This window comes from Rattus norvegicus, chromosome 18 (genome assembly GCF_036323735.1).
Source record: "Rattus norvegicus strain BN/NHsdMcwi chromosome 18, GRCr8, whole genome shotgun sequence".
In the NCBI taxonomy this organism is placed as follows: Eukaryota; Metazoa; Chordata; class Mammalia; order Rodentia; family Muridae; genus Rattus; species Rattus norvegicus.
Window position 1 is genome coordinate 49,493,896 of NC_086036.1, and position 23,160 is coordinate 49,517,055.

Here is a 23,160-nt window from a genome sequence, read left to right on the forward strand (position 1 = left end):
GTCTGTGATGGAGTGGCTATAGGCCTGATCATGGGCAGGTCCTGTACAAATAACCCAGCTGCTCTGGGTTTGTTTGCGCAATAACCATGCTATGTCCAGAGCACAGTGCCTCCAAGCACTCTTCATCTGTCAGATCTTAAGTTATGTGTGCTCCTTCTGTGATATTTCCTAGGCCCTGGACATGGTATAAGGAGGTGTGTGTGTGTGTGCGCGCGCGCGCGCGCGCATGCGCGCGCGTTCGAGACTCTACATGATATAGATGTGTCATTTAAGTCCAGTTAACAATCACTAATTCTCAGCACTTTCATCAGTTATGAGTCTACCTTATCCTCTACTTACTAAAAAAGAAGCTTCTCTGACCAAGAATGAGAGCAGCCCATCTATGGGTAGAGACATAAATATTTAGAGGGCAGTTTGACACTGTTTCTGTTTAACAAAATAACAGTGGTGGACAGCTTCCTCCTTAGAGCCTGTGATGTCGTCAGCCAATGGGCGTTGGATCAGGTTTATGGTACCCCGCATGGATGCCCTCCTGTAGAAAAGGCCTCAAATCTATAGTCAGTACTTATTAGCTTTACAGTCAGATCACTACTGCACCTGGAAGGTGACTATTGGAATGTGCAGGGTCTGCTGCTCGGGATGACTGTAGATGATTTTCTCCCCCTGCAGCCTGCATAGCACTGCCCAGCACTGTGAAAGGTGACCAGAAGGCAAGGAGCTTTCTGGCCAGTACCAATGTTTCTCTATGCTGTACAAGCTAAGTTTGTGACATCCTCAGCAACATCATCTTACCTTACAGTTCTGCAAGCCAAAGCAATGGAAATAGGCTGTGCTGTTTTTTGGGGGGTTCTCTGGAGCTTGCCAGTCAACACTCACAGAGAGGAATCAGGGGAACGGGCTCAGTCTTGTGGATTGCTTGCACATAATCACAGCGGCTTTGATGAAGATGCTGAGGTCTGGTGTGCAGAGGACAGCATTCCACAGTTGCAAAGAAAGTTTGCTACTTTCCCACAACTGAAGGTAGCTGATGTATGTGACTGACATTCTCACAGAACCCTTCCTTTGTTTTGCACCTCTTGTTGATTGCAGGATTCTCTCCAGTTGAAGCCACTAAATCGTGCTGCTCTTCTTCCAGCACTACCCCCCTGTACAGGCTATGCCTGGTTGTCAACTTGACTACATCTGGAATGAACTACAATCCAGAATTAGAGGGCTCACCTGTGATCCAGATCTTGAGGCTGGAAGACGCAAGTTTCTGATCTGGATCTTGGCATGGAGATCTTGAGGCATAGTGGCCATGAAAAATTTGAGCCCAGGAAAGGTAGTATACACCTTTAATCCCAGGAGACTGAGGCAAGGAGATCTCTGAGTTCAAGGTCAGCCTGGGACAAAACAAATTCCAGATCCAGACGTGGTGGTACACACATTTAATTTGGGCCACACCTTCTGCTGGAGACCTACATAAGGACATTGGAAGAAGGAAGATTCACTCTTCTTCACCGCTTGCACTTACTGGCCAGCACATCTGTTGGAGGAATCTACTTCAACAAAAGACCGGCTAAAACAACGACCTTGTGGGACTGAGTAACTACTGGATTCTTAGACTTCCAATTCACAGCTGTCCATCGTTGGGGAGTTGGACTACAGACTGTAAGTCATAATAAATTTCCTGAATATAGAAAGATATACGTTCTATACGTTCTGTGACTCTAGAGAGCCCTGACTAGTATCCCTGCCCCCCGCAATTGTTACATTGTCTTCTTTCTCTTTCTATTTGACTATTTGCCTTTTTAAAATTTCATAGCTGCCACAGGTGCTTGACCTTAGGGTAACACTGAAAAAGAAACAATTGAGTTTAGTTTGGTAATAAGGCTTTTTCCCAGGTCAACTAGCAAATCACTAGAGCAGGCTTACAATTTCAGGTAAAAATACGTCAAGAAAGAAAATAAGTCATCTGGGTTTGCTTTGAAAGGTTTTAATAAACATCATAAGCTCATAACTTCCTGCTTATAACTGAATTCCTTCTTTCTCTGGCTTGAAACTTCATTTCTTAGAAAGGAGGGAAAGCTTTACTCTTCATTCCCTTTCCCATCCAGCAAAGGACTGGAAGGAAATGGGAGTTTTTCACAAAAGAAAACTTTGATAAATGAAAGTTTTCCGTGTGTTATAAAAACACTGTTGACAACTTGAGCACAGAGATGAAAGTGCAGGAATAATAAAAGACAGGAGTCGAGAACATGTGCCCAAAGAATGGCAAGGTCAGCGGGAGTAACAAAAGCAAACTGCATTTGTTTTCAGTATACCAGCAGACTGGGAAGCCCTGTCTGCCTCGACGACACAGTGCGCTCTGAAGGGCTTTGTCCAGATGTCTTTGGCTTGGCTTTTCCTCAGTTGATATAAACTATTCTCATATTGTTTTTTCTTTAAAGTTATTAGAAATAGCTGATAATTTGATTTTTTGCTAGTTTCAATTAATGAGTTTCCAGTCAAATATTAATGAAAAATATTTAAAGTGGTAGAAATATAAGCATTTTTATCCACATCTGATTAAAATATATATATATATATATTTATTTTTTTTCGTGTCAAGCCAGGAGAGGAAGAGAGGAAGAGAGGAAGAGAGAGAGAGAGAGAGAGAGAGAGAGAGAGAGAGAGAGATTAAAATATATTTAACCAGATATATTTGTGGTTTAAAAGAGTTGGCATTATTTATGGAATCTTGGGTCCAGCCTGATGGTGCATGCCTATAATTCCAACCACATAAGATGTTGAGGCAGGAGGATTACAAATTCAATGTCTGCCTTGGTTACAGAGTGAGTTCAGGGCTAGCCTGGGCAATTTAGTAGACTGTCTCAAAATAAAGTAAGAGGGCTGTTAAGGACAGTGTATTTTGTAGACATTTTTCTTTTATTAAGTTTAGCTTATTTCTTTTCTTGTGTTGTATCCTTGGAAGATGAACTTTTTAGACCAGAGACTTTGGGATATGTTGTTTGAGGAGCTGTTATTACCCAAGACTGAACATGTATAAGTCTTACCTGTCCTACAACGCAACAGCCCCTGAACTATGAAGTGAATTTAAGAATCCTGAATGCTAGGTTAGTCTTGTATTATTAAGTTTCATACCAGTCCTTGCTCACTTAATTCCAACTTCCCATCTACCTGTCTCAGTCTCCCCATAGATAGCTGGGTTCACAGGCCTGGGCTGCGGCGCCCGGCTTGACCCAGTTTACACAACGATGATTTTAACTCATAAAGTAGTGCTTATGAAGACTATTGTCTTCTACTCTTTCGAAAAGGCCTGGGAAGTGGATCTCGAAACCATTGGCTCCAGTTTGAGCTTCACAACTTAATGACTTGAGTCATGTTTAGTGTCCGAACTCCTAGAACTTCACTTGAAAAATTGCAATAATATCTATGACACAGTATGAGCTCAGCTGATGAGGACCTGAGCACACACATGTGAACCCAAGCCATTTTCCTAAGCATCCTGGATTCGTGGTACAGAACTCGGGGAGGTGGGGGAAGTTAGGGGTTGTTTCTAAGCATCCTGGATTCCTGGTGTAGCACTTGGGGAGGGGGAGGAGGGAGGGTCAGAATGAGGCGGAGAACATGTCGACCAGGTCCTGATTTGCCGTCCAAGAATGCCTTGGCACCCTGGCTGAACAGTGGTGCCCCGACCGCTCCGTCCCCTCGATTCTTTGCAGCATTTCTAAAGCTCTCGCAGTTTCTCTGCAGACCTCGCTCAGCCTGCCTCCCACGGCCTCAGGCAGAATCCACCAGGGACCTACAACCGCTCCCCTCTCGCGGGCTGCTCGTGCGAAGGCGGGATAGGGCGAGACTTAGACTTTCTGGCTCCTGCCAGCCAATGAGCGCGTGGCCTCCTTTCCGGCCGGCGAGCCGACCAATCCGAGTCGGTCGGTGTCATCTTCGGCTCCGCTCGGCTCTTTTCGCTGATGCAGGCTGCTTGGGGGCCTCCGCCGCCGGAGAGACTAGACGCTTTCCTTTTTTTTTCACCCCCTCTTTTCTTTCGTTCTTTTTTTTTTTTTCCCCCTCCTCTCATGTATTCACTTCCGGGTCCGGTGCCGCTCCGGATGCTCGAGGCCGAAGGATGTTTGACCTCCGGATAAGCGAGGCGCCGCCGTGCATTCATTCCCGGTTGCATCGGTGGCCACAGCCGCGGCCCGGACGGCGACTCCGCTCTCAGCGGCGGCAGTAAGGAGGAGCCGGCGGCGGCGCGCTGAGCCAGTAGACGCGGGCCCGTCCTTCCCTCGCTCGCGCCTTCCTTCCTCGGCCTCGTTCATCTTCAGCGGCCGCCGGCGGCGGGGATGTGCCGGCGCTGACGGGCGGACGCGCGCCGGGCCGAGCCCGCTGCCCGCGGCCGCGCCTCTGAGGTAAATTCCGGTCGGCGGAGGCCCGCGGGCTGGCGGGCGAGGCCAGGAGGGCGGGCGGCGCGGGGGCTGCGGCCCGGGCCAGGGAGGGGCCCGGCGGCCGCCCGACTGCGTGAGCTCCCGGGGTGGCGGGGAGCAACTTCCCCGAGCTGGGGCGGAGGCGAGGTGCCGGTGTGCCGAGCCTTCCTCGGACTCCGAACTTGGCCGAGCCGTGTGGGGAAGGCGGCGGCGTGCCTGCCGTGGGCTCTGGGGTTGGGCTGGTGTGTTTACCCGCTTGCGGGGGAGGTGGCACCACATTTCTTGGGTGCAGGCTGGTGATGGAGATTCCGTGTGCTTCTGGGGTCGGGGGAGTTAGGCCTGTGCCATCCACGATCACTCCTGCTCGCCCACCTCTTGTTTCAGGACGGAAAGTTAAAGGGTGAGCGAGAAGTCTGAGTGGCAGCAAGCTACTGTTGCTACGAGCTGGGGATGAGTTTTTAACTCTGTTGTGATGAGTGTCCAGGCTTAGGTCAGTGTCCCCTTTGAGCATTGTGTTCAACATGCATTTAATATTAGAAGACAAAATACCTTAAAAATTAATTTACGAAAAGAAACTATTGTCCTTGCAATTATTGCTTGTGATTATACTTGGCATTTGGCCACAGGTAGAGATACCGAACTAAAAGTGGAATAAAAATTAAAAAAAAAGTACGTTTCTTTTAAGAATATTGGCTTTCTCAGTGTGGAAGAAAAAATACAAAGTTGTATAAGGATAATTTAATAGATGTGAGACTGGTTTTAGAAAATGTATTCTATGTCAAAAATCAAATGCTTTGCTACATTCTTAGTTGCTTATATTCGAGATGTGCTTACGGTGTTTTATAATGGTTACCTAACTTTGCTTCCACGGTGATTCTGACCTGTTAATATTTTGTATTTTAGCTTTTCTAACTGCACAAAGATTATTATTATATTTATAGGCCCGGGAAGAAAGGTGTTACCAAGTACATTGTGTGCCTTTCGCATACATTCTTAATAGAATACGTACATAGATAGTTTCACTTTAAGTGAGCTTGCATTTCTGCATGTGTGTGTACCAGGTAGAAGGAATTCATATAGAGCCTGGGGACAGAAAGTTGTTTTTTATTATTTGTGTACTTGATTTTCGGATTTGAGACAGGGTCTGACTACATAGCCTAGGTTGGACTTGAATCCTTTATCCTCCGTCTGTGGTCACTTGAGTGTTAGGGTAGCCAAGTAGTGTTCCACCTGACTTTTAATATTGATAGAGATGAGACTTTTTTGAGGTTGTGGAGGGCCTTGAGAAATGATTATGGATAATTTATTGTACTCCTTGACTGCCCCTCCCTATTTGTCAGCTTAAAAATTAATGAATTATATAATTGACATTTTCATTATTAGATTGGGAAATGTTAATAATGTACAACCCGAATCTTTTTAAAAGGAGAGCCATTTGTTACTATTTTCAAAAGAAAGTTACTGGAACTAGAATCAAGGGATAATTTTAATGAACTCACCCTCTACCTCTTGATGTTACTAGAAAAGCAGAATTATGAAGATGAGTGAGACTATGTAGCTACCTTCAAGGGAGAGGCAGGCATGCACACAACTAAGTGTGACACAGGCTTCCTGTAGGTTTTATTAGAGGTGGATGGAAGTGTGGGTTGTATGTGAAAGATGCTAATTTGAAGGGAGTTATGAATGAGCGTGGAGCTGTGACACCGTGTTTGGGCCTTAAATATATTTATAGACCCAGGGGGCTGGGGACAGTACTTTTGGAAGTGAAGGGAGTGGGTTGAGCCCTGTCTGGGTGTTAGAGCACCTGTTGAACTGGATGCCAAGCTGCCCTGGAAGCTGTGAAAGTAGGTGGAGAGCAGGCCATGAAGGTTCAGCATGCCTTGTATTTAAATGAGTCAGTTTGAGGTGTGAGGGTTCAAATGTATCTCTTGTGTGGTGACAAGAGGTGGGCAAAGAAAAATGGTACCTTAAAGGAAACAGAATAGCCCCATAGTTAGCCAGCTATCATTTATTGCTACTGGGGGAAATGTGTATACAGTGGAAAACAGTTTGTACAGGGCTTCATAATTTTCTTTACTTACATTTGATTATGGGTGTGCCTGGCAATCTGGTAATTGGTTTTACATGAAATAAATCAGGATTGTAAAAATGACTCAGGAAGAAATGGGAAGCTCTCCAATCATTTCTCTGATCCCTCTGATCCTTCCTGTAACCTTTTTTTTTTTTTTCCCCCTGCTAGGAACAGAACAGATCTTTACTATGGTATAGTTTTGGGTCAGTCCCTCCACCCCCCACCCCCCCCAGAATAGAACATGTATTGATTTAATTACAAAGGGCCTCCCAAAACAATATATACAGGTAAATAGAGGGAGTGCTGAAATATTAAACAACATGACAAAATGCAGGCTATTGCATAATCTGTTACTGTGAATACATTTGAAGGTGAGATCTGCTATGGATAAAGTATAACGTGAAAAAATCTACACAGGAAGGAAGTTAACTGTAATAGGAAGATGGTAAAATAAGAATAGCTAGTTATAGGTAAGCATAAGTGGGTTTTTCAGTCATCTTAAGTATCAGTCGACTGTAAAATAATTTAACCCTCAATAAATCACTATTAGAGCAGTGCTTAGAAAAATAGCACCCTCATACCGTTGTTATTGAGAGTGCTTGTGAAATTGTGAATCATGTTACAGTGAAGTTTTTCTCTCCCTTGAATTTCTTTCTTAATATCAAAAAAGACTTAGATTGTAACCAAGTGGGTATTGTCTTGAAACCTCCCCCTAAAAAACAAAAACTGGCTACAATTTACTTTTAGTGTAGTTTGTGTAAAACCACTTTGAACTGGTCTGGGGGATGCAGTTGAATGATGGGACTTCCATTTTGAGAACAATGCAGTTTTAAGTGATTTTAAGCAAGCTGTTAAAATATATCTTGGGAATAACAATATATATTTGAGTTGTCTTTTTCCTGACTTCATAGTTATCAGTATTGTTTTTTTCTTCAACTCTCATATTCCTTTTGTCTTTATTTAAGCAGTTGGCATTTTGCAGTATTATTTGATACTGTTAGTATGTTCCAGTGTTGGCTCTTTAAGAAGAAAGTTGGCATATTCTGTTCATGGGAGTTTGGGGATATGTGTCTTTCTAGTTGTAAGGAATCTATAGGCTCAGAAAACAGTTTCAGTGGCAAGCATTCCCTTCATGTTGAACCACAGACAGAGTCATGCTTGGGGTCTTATTTTTGGAATTGACTATGCACTATTTGTTAATGTGATAGGACTCTGATGGCCTGGGGATTTCTTTGAAATCATGTAATAAGGCCCAGGGTTGTAGCTCAGTGGTAGAGCTCTTGCCTAGAAAATAGTGAAGGAGGGAGGTGTATGTGAGGATTATTTTTAGATACTTGCTGTTACACATGTTTTCCTTCGCCCTTCTCAAGTAGAAATTTAGAAGCTGTATGTCTGAAGTTCCTTTATATTATGGGGCCTGGGGTTAGCATGTACTGATTATGTTCTTAGACTGTAAGTTATTGTATTTTCTCCATCCATTTTCTGTTTATCACCTTAGCATTCTTAACAATGGAATATTAATGTTTTTTTGTAGAAAGAAATACTTTTGGCTATTTTATTTATTAGTGATGTGTAACCTAGTTATAATTAAGTTTACAACATTTGTGGCTGAATCTTGTCTCCTTTATTTTATAACTTTCTGCGGTTTAAGGCAAAAATCCACATGAGATGTGTCAATTCTTTCTTTCCTCTAGTACAGTAAGGTCAGCCTTGGCGGTTTTTAGATGCGTTTAGCCAATTCTGAGTTGCTTAGAAGTACTTTCTTTAGCTTACAGCTCCATTTGGCATGTATGCATGTGTGTTGGCATGTGTAGTGCGGGTAGCGGAGAGGAGATTGAGGGTTGAGGCTTGAGGCTGGTCCGCCATTATGCTCCTCATTGAGAATCAGCAAATGGATGTAAAAGTGAGGAGGTACGATGCCATAGACATTCTCATTCCACAGAGTGCTGATATGTATCAGCTGTTAGGGCTGGTTGGCGTGTGGAATAACCAGAGACTCTTGGGCAGACTCACTATAGGAGAATGCCTCTTAAGTGACGTCTGCATAACCACTCATGAGCTTAAACGGTACTCTTTCCTTTCCCTCTAGAATGTACAGAGCCCATGCCGCACGGGGTGGTCGGAAGCTACTCCCTACTCTCCTCTTGAACGTTCATTCCTACCGGTTGTCCCTACCAAGAATCATTTGTGTTTATGCTCCACAAACCATCAGTGACAGTTACACTTGATTTTGTAATTACATATTGCAGTAAAACGTTGTTCAGCAAATTCTGAGGTCAGAAACATGTTTGTATGAGAGCCATTTTGCTGCTTTGGAAAGAAGAGTGTAGCAAAACTAATTACAGTTGAAATATGGGGGAAAATGAAATGATTTAATTCTGGACAATAATATAAAGACCCCAGAGTAAGGCTGCTTAAGTGTTTTGGGGCCTTTTCACATGGAAGGAACAGAAGCTGGCAGTGACAAGTGATGTACCATGGGTGTGGCTTTGTAAGAAAAATAATGTGGAACTCTCTCCTATGTGAAGAAAGGAGCTTAGCTCTGCAGTGCAAGATTGCCCTGTAAATGGGCCTTGTATTTTAGCTGCACTAAATTATTTAGGGTCTGTGGCATCTTGTTCTGTAGATTAAGGGAAAAAAAAACTCTTTAAAGCTAATTTACAACGGATGATAAACAAACCAAGAGGGAACTACTAAATCTAATCTCCTAATTGCACCTATCTCTTAATGACTGATTGACTTGGTGTTTTGAGTTGATTTTACTCGGTAGTGAAGGTTAGCCTGGAAGTCACCATGTAGCTCAGGCTGATCTTGAACATTAAATCTTCCTGTCCTCTTTCCAAAGTGCTAGGATTATAGGCTTGAGCCACTCTGCCAGGCTGCATCTTCTTTTAAAACACTAAGGAAATTCTGGTATTCCTGACCCTACCAGAGGGTCATTTCTCAGAGTAAATTGTTTGAATATCTAGTCAAGTGATTGTTCATCTCATAGTTCGCACTACAGCCCTCAATCAGATTTCCTGTGCTGTTTTTCTGCTTTTATACAGCATCAGCATTGGAGGGAGTAGAGCCTTATCGTTTCAGTGGCTCCACAAGTTAAGTAGGGACTGCTGGGGTGAATTGGTAGGTGAAGCTGTTCTTAGAAAGTAAAAGTACCGCTCCCTTGATGTGTATCAGGAACACTTGAACGTGGTGCAAAGCATGCTGGTCCGATAGTGTAAGATTGCTGTGCTGACTTGCCTAACTTAGCTCAAGCTGGGAGGGAGAACTTGCAGTTAAACATAACAAGGTCCAGGTTGATAAATATGCAGGGATATGCTACTTAGATGGGATCCACACTTGAGAAGGCTGAAATGCAGCGTACTCAAGTGCAACAGTTGAATGCAGGGAGCACGCCAGGCTGAGTCGTGAGCAGTTGTTTGCTTTTCTGTGTCTTTGCTGGCTGTGCTGTCTGCACTCTCATTTCATCTTTAGGCTGCTATCAGATCACACTGTGGACTTCTGTTGGCGAGGAAGGAGTGGCACTTGCCGTCTGCCTTCCCACAATTTGTCCCTCCCTCCCAAATCAAATCTTAGCGTTGGCCCATCTGCTCCTTTCCCCTTCATATTTCCTTGATCAGACTTAGGTGGTGCACCTGTTTTGTCAGTTGGGAGACGGGAACTTGGGTTGTTAGGTTCGGTGCCTAGTATAACGGTATATCTGTTGTCCTGAGAATACATAGAGGAGAGAGGATCTTTTGGAAATAGTTTGAGAAGGAGGATTGGGTGAGGTGAAAAATAGAGGTGTTATCAGTAGTGACCATTATATCTACTTGTTTGAGAATGAAATAAATAGTGCATGCATAAATGCATTTTGAACCCCACAGTGTTGTGCAGATAACCATGGATGAAATGTTAGAAAGCTTCCATGCTGCTGTCTTAAATGTGCTCATGTCTGAATATTTTTCAGCACTAAAAATATTTCTAGTTTTTAAATTGACTAACTTTGAGTCACTAAATAGGTTATCTAAGTAGTAAGATTATGTTTTTCCATGACACTCTTGAAGCTATTCTAATTTTAAATAAAAAATGCATGGATAATTTTATTTAATTATTTACCAAATTGTTGCCCTCTGGTTCTTGTTCAAAATACCACCTACACCTTTGATCTCAGTAGACTGCTTTGTTCCTCACACCAAGTAGGAGAGTAAGTGCTCTGAGGAAATAAATTGTCAGACAAACTTGGAAATGTGGAGTGCCAGTAACAGGAGGAAAAGGGTGGTTCCTTACCAAATTTGAGAACAGGAGAAACAGTGGTGGTACTGTGGGAAGGTTGTCATGTGCTTGATTAGTAGAGCTCTGATATCCAAATTACTAATATCACACACCTCTGACCAACAGGTGGGAGGCCATAAAAGTAGCCTCGTCTGCATTGCAGATTTGGGCTGTGACTGGACTGAAGATCAGTTAGCCAAGCTTTTCTAGGGCAGGTACTGTACTGTGTTCTTATTCTTTGGAAGCATTCAGCCAGAGGTGTGTTTGTTTTGTTTATTTGTTTATATATTTAGTAACAGATTTTTTTATTTTCCCTTAAATAGCAGCAGTAACCAAACACTGAGGTGCACACCTGTGTGTAATACACTCACTGAATGATCTCAGGCTCGACCTGCTCCAGTGAAAATGCAGAGCAGAGCGACATACAGCCACTTACATATTTTCATTTTGAAGAAAGTTATAGTAGACATTTCCTCTTCATTATATGTAAAGGAAAGGCATAGAGATGTACACTGTGCATAAATATATTTGTGTTATTTATCTACCAAGAGACTGTTAATGACAGTTATTTGTAAGTGACATTATTTAGAATTATTTTTACTTCTCTACTTTTAGTGTTTCTCTGTATTTGAATTTTCAATTATATCTGTGCATTACCTCATCAGAAAAAAATTTGTCCTTCCTATCTATCTATCTATCTATCTATCTATCTATCTATCTATCTATCTTTTACTTATTTATTTATTTTTTGAGTAAAGAGAATAGATTGTAGTGAGGGATGTTTTCTGTCAACTTAGGTTTTCTTACACTTAATTTGTTTTCATGGTGTAGTACCTTGAAATAAATGTTAAATGTATTGGTACATACTTTTTTTTTTAATTTTTAAAATTGAATACATTGAGATTATCTTAAGTTTTGAGTAGATTGTGTGTGTGTGTGTGTGTGTGTGTGTGTGTGTGTGTGTGTGTGAGAGAGAGAGAGAGAGAGACAGAGAGAGATTATTGTGTGTATGTTTTCATTTGTGTGAGTGCATTTGCCCAAGTGGCTTACTTGTAGAGGCTAGAGTTAACTTCAGATATCTTCCTCTCTCTTCACTGAGGAAATATCTCTCAGAGGACCTGGAGCTTGCTATTTTAGCTAGCCTGCCTGGTGAGGAGCCCCAGGATCTGCCTATCTATGTCATGTTTCCTTCACCCCTAACCCGTGCTGGGATTACAGGCATGTGCTGCTGTTTTACATGAGTGAGCCATCTCCTTAGACCTCTGAAGTTTTAAGTTAAAATTTGCCATGTGATACCTTTGGTGTAAATGTACTTTATAGAAGTAATAGGCTTCTCAGGATTTCGAAATTGTGTTGTACTTTTTTAGCTTTGTTTTTGCAAGAGTACTAGACAGTGTATTAGAATGTGATATATTTAGCGTTAAAATTATGTTCAGAACTTCCTTTGTGAAAAGGGAAGTGAAAAATTTTTTTCTCCACACCTAGTCTGTGTCATTTATTTTTTATTTTTGTGAACTCCTTATTCTAGCAATGAATACTATATTTTCATTTGGCAGGCAAATGTGTTTTGTAATAAAATGTAGAAGAGAGAACGTTCATCCTGCCCCACTAGTCATATGCATGTCTATGTCTTTTGAACATCATTATGAGTCCTTATAATGAAATTGTAATCAGGGATCACCTAGCACTAGTTTTCAAGTGTAACTGCTACGTGTTAGGTGTTGGGTAGGTGGAACTTCTTGGTGCATAGTTTTTTTTTTTTTAAAGATTTATTTATTTATTATATATAAGTACACTGTAGCTGTTTTCAGACACACCAGAAGAGGGCGTCGTATTTCATACAGATAGTTGTGAGCCACTATGTGTTTGCTGGGATTTGAACTCAGGACCTCTGGAAGAGCAGTCAGTGCTCTTAACCACTGAGCCATTTCTCCAGCCCCTTGGTGCATAGTTTTATAAAGCATTATTTTATATTTATTTCTGGGACTTAAAAGCAATACTCCTGTAATACTTCATAAATCATCAAGACATAGAATCTTGTGATACTAATTTTCATTCAAGCAAATTGTAGATTTTTTTCTGAGTTCTTTTCTAGCATGGGAATGTCAAGGTATATTGTGACTAAAATATAAAGATTCTGTATATGCTTACAGTCTTTTGTCATTCTTTTGTTTCTGGTCTGTTGAAAGTTAGTTGATCAAATGTAATTGTATTGTGTGCTTTGCTAATTATCTTAACACTGTATTTATAAAAGTTAAATTTTTGTAGACTGGAAAATAATTTATGACTATTTTGGATGAGAGAAATGAGTATGAAAGTGAACTTTATTCTATATGCTTATTAAAAACTTTGAGCAAAAATTATTCCATATATTATCTCCCCCGTGGAAGAAGGTAGAAGAAAAGTGTATATATGGAAGATTGTTCTTGTAGACTTTGTAAATAGATGACTGTAGAGAAGGGGTCCTAGAGAACATTTCCTTAGCCCAAATCCCTGTTAACATTGTCCTAGGATGTTAACTAACTAAATATATTTGAATGTGGTGATTGGACCAGAGCACTGGTATGCTTTAGATTTCTATAGGCTATTTCAATTGGCTTCAGTGTTGAAAGTCTAATTTCCTCCTTTCTTTGTACACACCTTTACCATTAAGATCCAATGACTTCATACTGTCATTTTAATTGGGGATGAGGTATGAAAATGATAGAGGAAATGCATGGGAAAGGCATGGAGGTTCATTCCCAGTACTCAGGAGGCTGAGATGGGTGGATTTCCACAAGTTTGTGGCCAGCATGGTCTATAGAATAGGACAGAAATAAATAAACACATACATATACCCAGCTGTTCTTTAGAGAACCAGGTTAAAAAAAGTGACTTCTCATAGCATTGGACCTGACTTCTTTGGTGAGGCTATTTTCATTTCACACTGTTAATTTTTGGTAAGCATGGCATCAAAGCTAGAGCATCTGTCTTGTAAAAGCTTGTTAAAGGGAGGTTTACCAAGAAATTATAGTATCAACTGGGAATAACAAAAACAAGTACATCTCTATTACCTTTAAAGAAGGCTTGCTAATTAAAAGTTACTCATTTTATGTTATATTGATGATAACTTATAAAGTCATTGTTTTTTTTTTTTTTCTTTTTCTTTTTCGAGATAGAGTCTTGGTATATAATCCAGACTGACCACAAAACTTTGAATTTTCTCTCTTAGCTGCTAAGTGCAAAAATGGCAGGAGTGCTCTCTGGGACAGAAGAGGAGACTCTAGCAGTCATGTACTTCTTCCTTCTTTGTATTATGACAAGTACCTCTGCTTTTCTTAATAGAAATTGTTTTTATGTCAGAATGGTATATTCATAGTATATTGTCTTTATGGAATATAGTTAGGAAATGTATACACGTTAATACACTATGATGGTAATAGGTGTGTATAGGAGTTTTTTTGATAACTCCTTGAGGTCCTTTTGTGTGTGTCATTTGGTACTAATTTTTGGCTCAGGATTAGCCTCACTGCCTACACCACTTTTGGTCTGACAGAATGGGAGCAAGCCATTTTATAATGAGTTCAATTCAATTCACACACACACATTCACACTCTGCATGGTGGCGAGTTTGGATTTTGGCATTATGTAAGTTGTAAGGTTTAGATTTCTAAAAACTACCCTGATATTTGAGAATTTGTGGTAGAGAGCTTTAACATTGAATACATAGGATTTGGAGAACATGCTATATATGAACATTATGACTTTCAGGGATTGTTTTTAGTTAAGCAAAAAACCACAATACTGTAGTAAAACCAGCATGCTATAAAGAGTAATGAGCACCGTTTCACAGGACTGTGCTTTGTTATTAATGCTTTCACCATAAAAATATTCTAAAATACCAATTTCTTATTTTTGGCATGGATTGACTTTTAAAATTACAGAATCTGTTCTGAGATGTAATTTTTAACTGTGCTTGTATATGTTGTATGTTCTTGCATGCACCTTGGCGCCGCGCCTGTGTGTGTGTGTGTGTGTGTGTGTGTGTGTGTGTGTGTGTGTGGTTTGTGCACATGTGGTATGCATATGTGCATGTGTGTAATTGTGGTATGTGTGCATGTGTATGGAGGTCAGAGGACACTCTAGAGTTCTCTCCTTTCAGCTTTTGTGTGGGTTCTAGAGATACAGTTCAAGTTGCCATTCTTCATGACAAGGTACATTATATGCTGAGCCATCTCGTTGGCCCTTTAGCTGTCCTTTTTTATTTGGCGTTGGGGTGTCAACACAGGGTCTTTCTTGTGCTTGTGAGGCAAGCAGTCTGCTAGCTGAGGGTTCGCTAGTTCCTAAACTCTTACCTTGTTTTATGTATTTGTAGGTTTTTTTTAAATGCTGGATTTTTTTTTCTTTTTTAAGTGTGTTATCTCGGACTCCTGTGCATCATCCTAGTCCTTACTAAGGCGTATGCAGACTATACCACCTGTGTATACCATAGTGTACAAAATCTTGAGGTTTTCTGAAAACTAACAAGGGGACTTTGTGAAAGCTGAGTGGAGTCGGGTAGATTGGCATCTGCTTCTTGGTAGGGACTACTGACTGGAGAGTACTTACTGGGACATTTGTTTGGTATGTTCCCCAGGTAGTTTCAGTAGATGCTAGCTAATTTTTTTGTTTTCCATCTTGTAAGTTTATGTACAGCCAGAGGACCATATTTTAATCTGCAGTAGGGTTTTTTGTTTTTGTTTTGTTTTTTAACAGTTACTGAAAGTACCTCCCTTCATTGCATGTTCACTTTTCCCTACTTTCTTTTTAGTTTTTGTCTCTGAGGTCTTGGGCCTGACTGAAGTCCAAGAGTGTAGTGTGGTTAGGGTGCTGAGTGTGGAACCATTCGAGAAGTCTCTGCTTAGCCGGGTGTTCAGGTGCTCTCTTCAGAATCAAAGATTATATCAAGGGTATTTTACATGAGAATTTGTGTCAGAACACCTACTGACAACTCTCTTTTTTAGACATTTGACACTGTCCCAGCCCCTGTTAATGACAGAGTTAAGGGTGTGGTTGTAATGCCTGTTTTAGTTTCCATGAACTTCCTTAATTTGTTTTTAATACTTTACTGTAAATACTTTAATATCTGCTTTGACTTCTTTCTCCCTTTACTTCCTAATCCTTATCATCTCTGTTGACTTGCCTTTTCTTTTTCTCCTTTTCTTTGTATTCTTCTCATTCCCCCCCTTAAAATAAAGTTTCCCAAGAAAACTTAAAATTATGGCATTCTGTATCAGTTTTTTGGGGGGACTGGTATAAAGGTAGCAGAAACAAATCTGCATTTAATAATCAAGTAGGAACTTTGCTGTAGGGGAATGCCACTGATCTGATTTGTGAGGTATAGTGTTTTGTGCATATGTTCTTTTTGTTTTTGTCCTGAAGGGTATGGATCAGTGAACTCGTCTGTCACATGCTTTCTTAGCTGTGCTTTTAAGTGTACCAAGATACCAGACACTTGAAGATACACAACCTAGACTAAGCATGTTGAACTTTATAGATAGCCAACTCCTTTACTTAAATGACAAGATCTAGAACTTATGGTGCAGTTCTGTACACTTGGCATGAGTTCAGACAGCACTGTACTTTGGTTGTAGTACATAGTATACTTTACTACCTGTTTAACATAGCATGTCAAAGACTGTCTTGTTTTCATACTAACTTATTTAAACAATAAAACCTTTTAAATGTTATTTTCTTTTAAGCTATTCTAATAAAGTTTACTGTAGAAATAAAAAAAAAAGTAAAATCTGAGGGCTGGGAAGATGGTTCAGTAAGTAAAAATGCTTGCTGCACAAGCATGAGTTTGAATCCTCAATACCCACATAAAAAGCTGTGTGACTTCATGTGCCTGTAACCCTAGTCAGTGCTGTGGGAGACATAGACAGCATAGTTCAGGTTCAGAGAAACCTTTCCTTAAGGAAATAATACAGAGAGTTATAGGATCTACTCACTCATGTGAGTGTAGGGCTGTGTGCATGTGTGCACACACATGTAATTGAAAAATGCAAATTTTTCCAATAAAATATGAGACAATCCATTCATCCAGCGGACGCACAGCCACCTGTAAGCAAGTGCTCTACCACTGAGCATTACCGCTGATTCCTTGCCCTCTTTTTGCTTCTATTTTGAGGCACTCTAACGCTCAATAAATTAAACAGGTATTCTTGAAGTGGTAACTTTCCTATTCATCCTCTCTTATTGTAGAGATTCATAGCCCAGACTTCTAGGCCCAGCTGAGGTGGTCCCCCTCCCCCTTCTTTTCCCTTTTGGATTGTAGTGTCTGGAGAGTCTAAATGACCTTTAATCCATAAGATACTATTTCACTTCTTGTAGTGTGTCTTGGAACTGTAAATACCCTTACGGCTTTAAGATCAGCATACTATCCCTTTATTCAGGATAAAATTCTATATAAATTAATATTACCAAATTTCTAATAACATTTTCATTGATCTTTTAAATAGTTTTGATGTGTTTTTTGGAAGAAATGCTTGGTAGCAAGACTTGTGCCTTTGAGGACATCAGATTAACAGATTGTAGTATCTCAATACTAAATGAAAGAGCATTGTTCTCTACGCTTCCTCAACACTGACAGTGAAGTGTAGAGGTTCAGTTGGATTCAGTTTCAGATGTTTTACTTAAAGATTTGAACATTCTTATGATATTAACAATCATTCCTCATCCTTGTTTGGTTTCATTATAATCACCAGGAGTTACATATTGCTGATACTTAATTGTAAATGTGTGTATGTGTATGTGTGTGTGTGTGTGTGTGTGTGTGAGAGAGAGAGAGAGAGAGAGAGAGAGAGAGAGCGTGAGAGCGTGAGCGAGCGAGCGTATACTTGTGGGGGGGGGGGAGTTTGCCCACCAGAGATTAGTGTCTTTGTTAATTGCTTTCAATTTTGATTTTTTGAGATAGAACTTTTCACTGAACCTGGGGCTCAGGAATGGCTAGAATGGATGGCCAGCAAGCCCTGGGGCATCTTCCTTTCTCTACCTCCATAGTGCTGGGATTACAGGTGCATGGCATAGAGTTCAAAGAGGGTAATGGAGCTTAAATTTACCATAGCAAGGACTTTACCTTCTGAGCTATCTCTTCAGCCCTGGAATAATTGTTTTGTTTTTCTTTTCCTGAAGCCAAGGTTTCTCTCACTGTGTTGCCCAACTTGGTCTCCAATTTAAAATCTTCGTGCCTTAGCCTGGGGTTACATATGCCTACTGCAGTGTTTAGCTTTTTATTTGCATGATATGAACGCAACCCTTCCTGCTTGTGGGACTGAACCATCTCCCCAGCATGAGGTGGAATACTTTCAATGAAAAAATTTTCATCTATTAGATATTTTTACTATTTGTGGATTAAATAGTTGCAAAATTTCCTGCCTGCTAATATTTATTTGTAACCTCAAAATTGATACTCCCAGTGCTGTTCCAGTGAGCCACAGACAGGAGCATACAAAAAATAGAAACAAGTTAGATTTAGTCAGCGTGTTCCCAGTTGAGGTTAAATAAGGTGACACAATCTCCTGGTTTTGCTTTTCATAGTGAGTCCTTTGCTTTCCTTTTCCTTTCCTGAGTTGTTTAAAGTGGCCCCAGACTTTGTGCTGAAGTGCTGAATGATGTTCCTAAGGATAAGAATCCTAGTGTGTTGGAGAGAGAGTATGTCTGAGTAAGTTTAGTTGAGGTGCATATATGATGGTGTGAAGTGTTTTAAAATAAGCCTGCATATTGATTGACTGATTAGAATTTTGTGACGAAAGAAAAAGTCTGGACAGAACCTTAAGTGTATTTTCCCTTGGAGAAGTGGTTTAGTTTTTTATTATTCTGTATTTGCACCGACTTGATAAAATGTAACTATTATGAATCAGATGTTTTTGACTTTCCTGATGAACAGGAGAAAATAATTTTTAATGACTAAAAGGAAGATCATGCAAGTAGAGAGTGTGTTCATCCCAGCCCTTCTGTTTGATTTCCGTAGTCACTTCATCCTTTTCTAATTCCCCACCCCTAATAACTCACCAAGTCCAGTTTTCATGGGTGTGGGGGCATCTGCTGGAGTGTGGTCCACCTACCAGGGGCCACACCCTTAAAGAAAACTGACTCTTCCTCTCCTAGCAACCGGCAGTAACTCCTCAGTTAGAAGTGTAAGCTATGCTAGTATGCTGACTGCCTTGATCTCCCGGTGTCAGTCAGGCAGCCACAGACACTGCTGTGGGTGCATAGTGTACTGATCTCCATGTTCCAAAGACACTTTCACTCCACCCTCCTCAGCCTCTTCTTACAATCATGCTACCCAGTCTTTCTTCTTTGATGGCCATGATGGCCTTTGGGGCTTGAGTAGGAGTGACACCCATTTCCCATTTGTGGCTCAATACTCTGCTGACACTTACTCTCTACACTGTGATCAGTTGTGAGCTTTGTGCTTATCACTGCCTCCTGCACCAAGATGTCTCTGAAGAGGTGTGAGAGCTGTACTCACAGGCAGGAAGATGAATTCAGGGGACAGTTTGACACTGTGTCTGTTTAGTAGGATAATACCAGTAAATTCACTACTGAGCCTGTGAGCTCTGCAGCCATGGGCTTATAGCCAGGTTTATGGTACTGGGCATGAGCTTTCTCTTGTGGAGCAGGCCTTAAAGCCAATTAGAGAGCAACTGCTTACCCTCTTAACATTGTTGTTGCTATTGCACCCCTGGACATATCTTGCCAGAATAGTTGTAATTCAGGGAGCTAGCTCAATGGTAGAAGAGATTTGCTGGAGTGTTTGTCACTTCAGCTCTGGAACTGGAGAATTAGCAGATGGAGTGATGAAATATTACTGCTTCTTTTCCAAACTGTAATCAGCTAGTAATTCTGACAGCTTCTAGCTCACTATCTTGCCTAGAAAGGCAATTCTTAAGTATAAGTCTGACCTGCAGTTCTCTCTGTATGTACATATCATAAATGATTAGGAGACTGGATTTTTTATAGTTCTTTTAACTGTTCAGAAATGTGGGCTTCAGTAAAGATGAGTTAATAAGGAGTGTTTATTGTCATATTTTCACATTTATGGAGAGATGGCTCAGTAATTAAAAAGTTAAGAGCACTTGTTGTTTTTTCAGAGAACCCACATTTGGTTCCCATGTTAGGCAGCTCACAAACTGCCTGTAACTCCAGTTCCAGGAAATCTAACACCTTCTTCAGGCTTCTGCAGACATCTGCATATATGTGACATACACATGTAAACATACACATGAATAACTATAAAAAACAAATTCACCCATGAAATTGAAGTGAAAACAGAAGACACTGTGTGGACCTGTACACACGTACATCCTAGTGATTGTTCTGCTTTCTCTTCCTATTCTGAAACCTGAAGTTGGGCACTTTTATAAAGAAAAGTTGATGCTGAAGAAATGGCTCAGTTGGCAGAGTGCCTGCTGCGCAGTCGTCAGAACGCCAGGGTCATGGTGAGCCTCGTGTGCGAGCCAGGTGTGGTTGTTGCATACGCCCACAACTGTAGTGAGGGGCAGCGGGGCTGTGGGGCTTCTGGAACTTGCTGGCCAGCTGGCCTAGTCAATCAGTGAGCACTAGTTTCAAAGAACCTCTATCAAAAAGATAAAGTGGAACACAATTGAGGAAGATAGCCACAACCTCTGCCTCCCACACATGTGCACACATATGAGCATAACGCATGCATGAATATGTTCATGCTAACACTTCATGTACACATTTATACTTTACGCCCACCTCCAATAAAAGAAGTTGATTTAGGTCATAGTTTTAGAGATTCAAGGACATGGTGGTGACATCAGCTTGGTTCTGGTGAGAAATTCATTTTGAGTGTCCTTATGGTTGTAGATGGAGAAGTCACAAGGTAAGACAGGAAACCAGAGGGCAGGGGAAACTTTTATAATTAACTCTTTGAGAACTAAATCACTTCAAGGGTTCTTCTCAGTGACCTAATGATTTTCTTCTAGGACTTGTTAAAAATCAGATTTTTTTTTAATGTCACACTGGAGACCCAATTTTCAATATCCGACCCTTTGGGGATATGTTTGAACTGTATGCATCATGGCATCTATATTTACTTGAGAATAGTAAGACCTGGTTGACTAGAAAATTCATTTAATTAGACTTAGAACATTTCTTCTGATGAAGTTTAGAATTTAATAAAGTTTCTCATTTAAAAATTGCCTTCCTTGTACCTGATTATAATACACTATGATTATAATACACTATGATTTGGTATTCCTGTTATTATATAGTAACTTAACTCTAGAAATACTTTGACTATAACCTATAGAAATGTATTTTATTCTTAGGATCAGTATTTTACACACATACACACACACATTTATGGAATTGAAGTTCTCTTAAGCACAATTTTTTTTTTTTTAATTGTCAGGCACAGTGGTACATGCCTCTAATCCCAGATTTTGGGATGAAGGAGAGTTTGAGGCTAGCAGTGAGTTCCAGGATAGTCAGGCCTATGTGGACACCCCCTGAGTCAAAACAAAACAAACAACAAAGAGCATTATGATTTTCTTTATTTCATGTGTGCATTCTCTTTTCTTTTCTGTTGGACAGTTAAACATACTTGCTGTTTAACAGGACCTATTAAATTAGTTTCATGAGGGACTAGTGGGGCCTGAGCCAGTTTAGAGAACATAAAAACTAGTTAGTAATCTTTTTCTATTTCTTCTTTCTCTCTTCTTCTTCCTCCCCTTCTCCCCCTCCCCTTGTTTATTTTCCCTTCTTTTAGGTGCTAAGATTGGAAGAGTAGTTATGGGTTTTCTTCATAGGAATGTACAGGGACATCATTGAAATCAAGTTTCAGAAATATAATTTTAGATGATGGGTTCTAAATCTTTTGAGACAAATTTTTTTATAGTATGTAATTAAGGAAATTGATGTCCATATTTTTGACATTATGGTTAATGATTTAGCTTTAAAAGTAAGTGTTCTTTCCTTAGACAACTGCTGTTGGAGTAATGCCAGAAACCAGTAACTGGGACACTTGGTGCTAACAGAAGCATGTGATGTAGTGGCTAGCCATCACATCACAAATGTCTCTACTCATTTCAACTTCAGAGAGGCTTGCAGACACATTCTAATACATTTTTATAGATGTTGAATAAAAGATTTAATACCTGAAATGAGCCTTTTTGTAATAAATACAGTTTTAATTTTCTATTTCTTGAGAATTTCATGCATGAATACTTTATATCAGTTCCACCCTTCTCTCTCCCTCCAGTTACCCCCATGTCCTCTTTACTCCCTTTCAAATTCAAGGCCTCTTCTTCATTGTTATATTCACACAAACACACATGTATATGCGTGCATGCACACAAACAAAACCTACTGTTGAAATAAAACAGTAAGCAAATATATTTTTATTTCATGTAACAAGCCTGTTGGGAAATACTACTGTCATAAAAAAGATTCGAATGTACAATTTGATGTTTTTATATGTTATAACTTTGTACTTATAAGCATTATAATATTTATTAGAGTTGTGTGAAATAATTCTTTTTCTTTTGTTACAATAGTAATTTGAGAGTTAGTATAATAAATAAATTATTTTTAAATTCTAAAACTCATTGATGTTGATTTGGTTAGCATATGAAGCAGAACACAACTGCACAGACACAGACTGTGTCTCTTTTTTATCTAGTTGTGTCCTTAAAGAGGTTAGCCTTCTGGTGAACGGTCTTAAATGATTAAACCATGATGATTTATCAGTGATTGTCAAATTAGAGAATACCAGTCCCTATATGTCTAGTCAGGCTATGCCAATGCTCTCCAAATCTAGAAGCTCTTGTATTAGTGGATGTTACTGTATCAAAATTGAAGATGTTCATGAAAATAAGGCAATTGATTATTCATATTTGCTCCTTTTTAGAAACAATTTTAAAGTCGACTTACTCTCTTTCTTTAACATATATATCTTTTAGCCTCTTATACACATAGATAGATAGCTATGTTTATTATTTCTACTTAGTAGAAGGATTAAGATTTTAGTTAAAGAAAAAACATGTTATAAAAATTGCAACGTCCTCGAGCATTATAAGTATTTTGTGTTATGAAACATTGTGAACAGGGCAGCGTATTTCTGTGGCACCCCTAGTAGTTGCAATGCCATCTTTGAGATCTTGTTAGCTGTCTTTCTTGTATCCTTCGACTTGACTGTCTCTAACAGATTGTTTCACTCTAGATTGCATCTGCATGCACAGCTTCAGCACTACAGTTCTTTTCTTAGCTGATCTTTTTCTTTTTAAGCAACTGGAATGTAATTAGACACACTGAATCACATCTAGTCATATTTGTGCTTTTTGTTTGACTACTAGAAAATGCAGAAATAAATTCATTTTGTGTGGGTGCTAGACTGAATAGTATGTAATGTTTTTTCTCATTTTCTTAGCAAATATTTTTAGG

The 23,160-nt window shown here is 40.0% G+C and overlaps 1 protein-coding gene across 21 annotated transcripts in view; it reads left to right on the top strand.

Annotated features, from left to right (window-relative positions):
• The first annotated feature begins 3,943 nt into the window (after window positions 1-3,943).
• Window positions 3,944-23,160, top strand: part of Csnk1g3 (casein kinase 1, gamma 3) — an 86,990-nt gene continuing 67,773 nt past the window's right edge. For 11 of the 21 annotated variants that reach the window (XM_063277556.1, XM_063277547.1, XM_063277557.1 and 8 more), the window contains exon 1: window positions 4,252-4,391. The gene's annotated coding sequence lies outside the window, so the exon portion shown is untranslated. Of the gene's footprint in view, window positions 4,392-4,455; window positions 4,897-10,857; window positions 10,947-23,160 lie in introns of those variants that run through there. The other 10 variants (XM_063277549.1, XM_063277560.1, XM_063277564.1 and 7 more) reach the window with 5 other exon arrangements.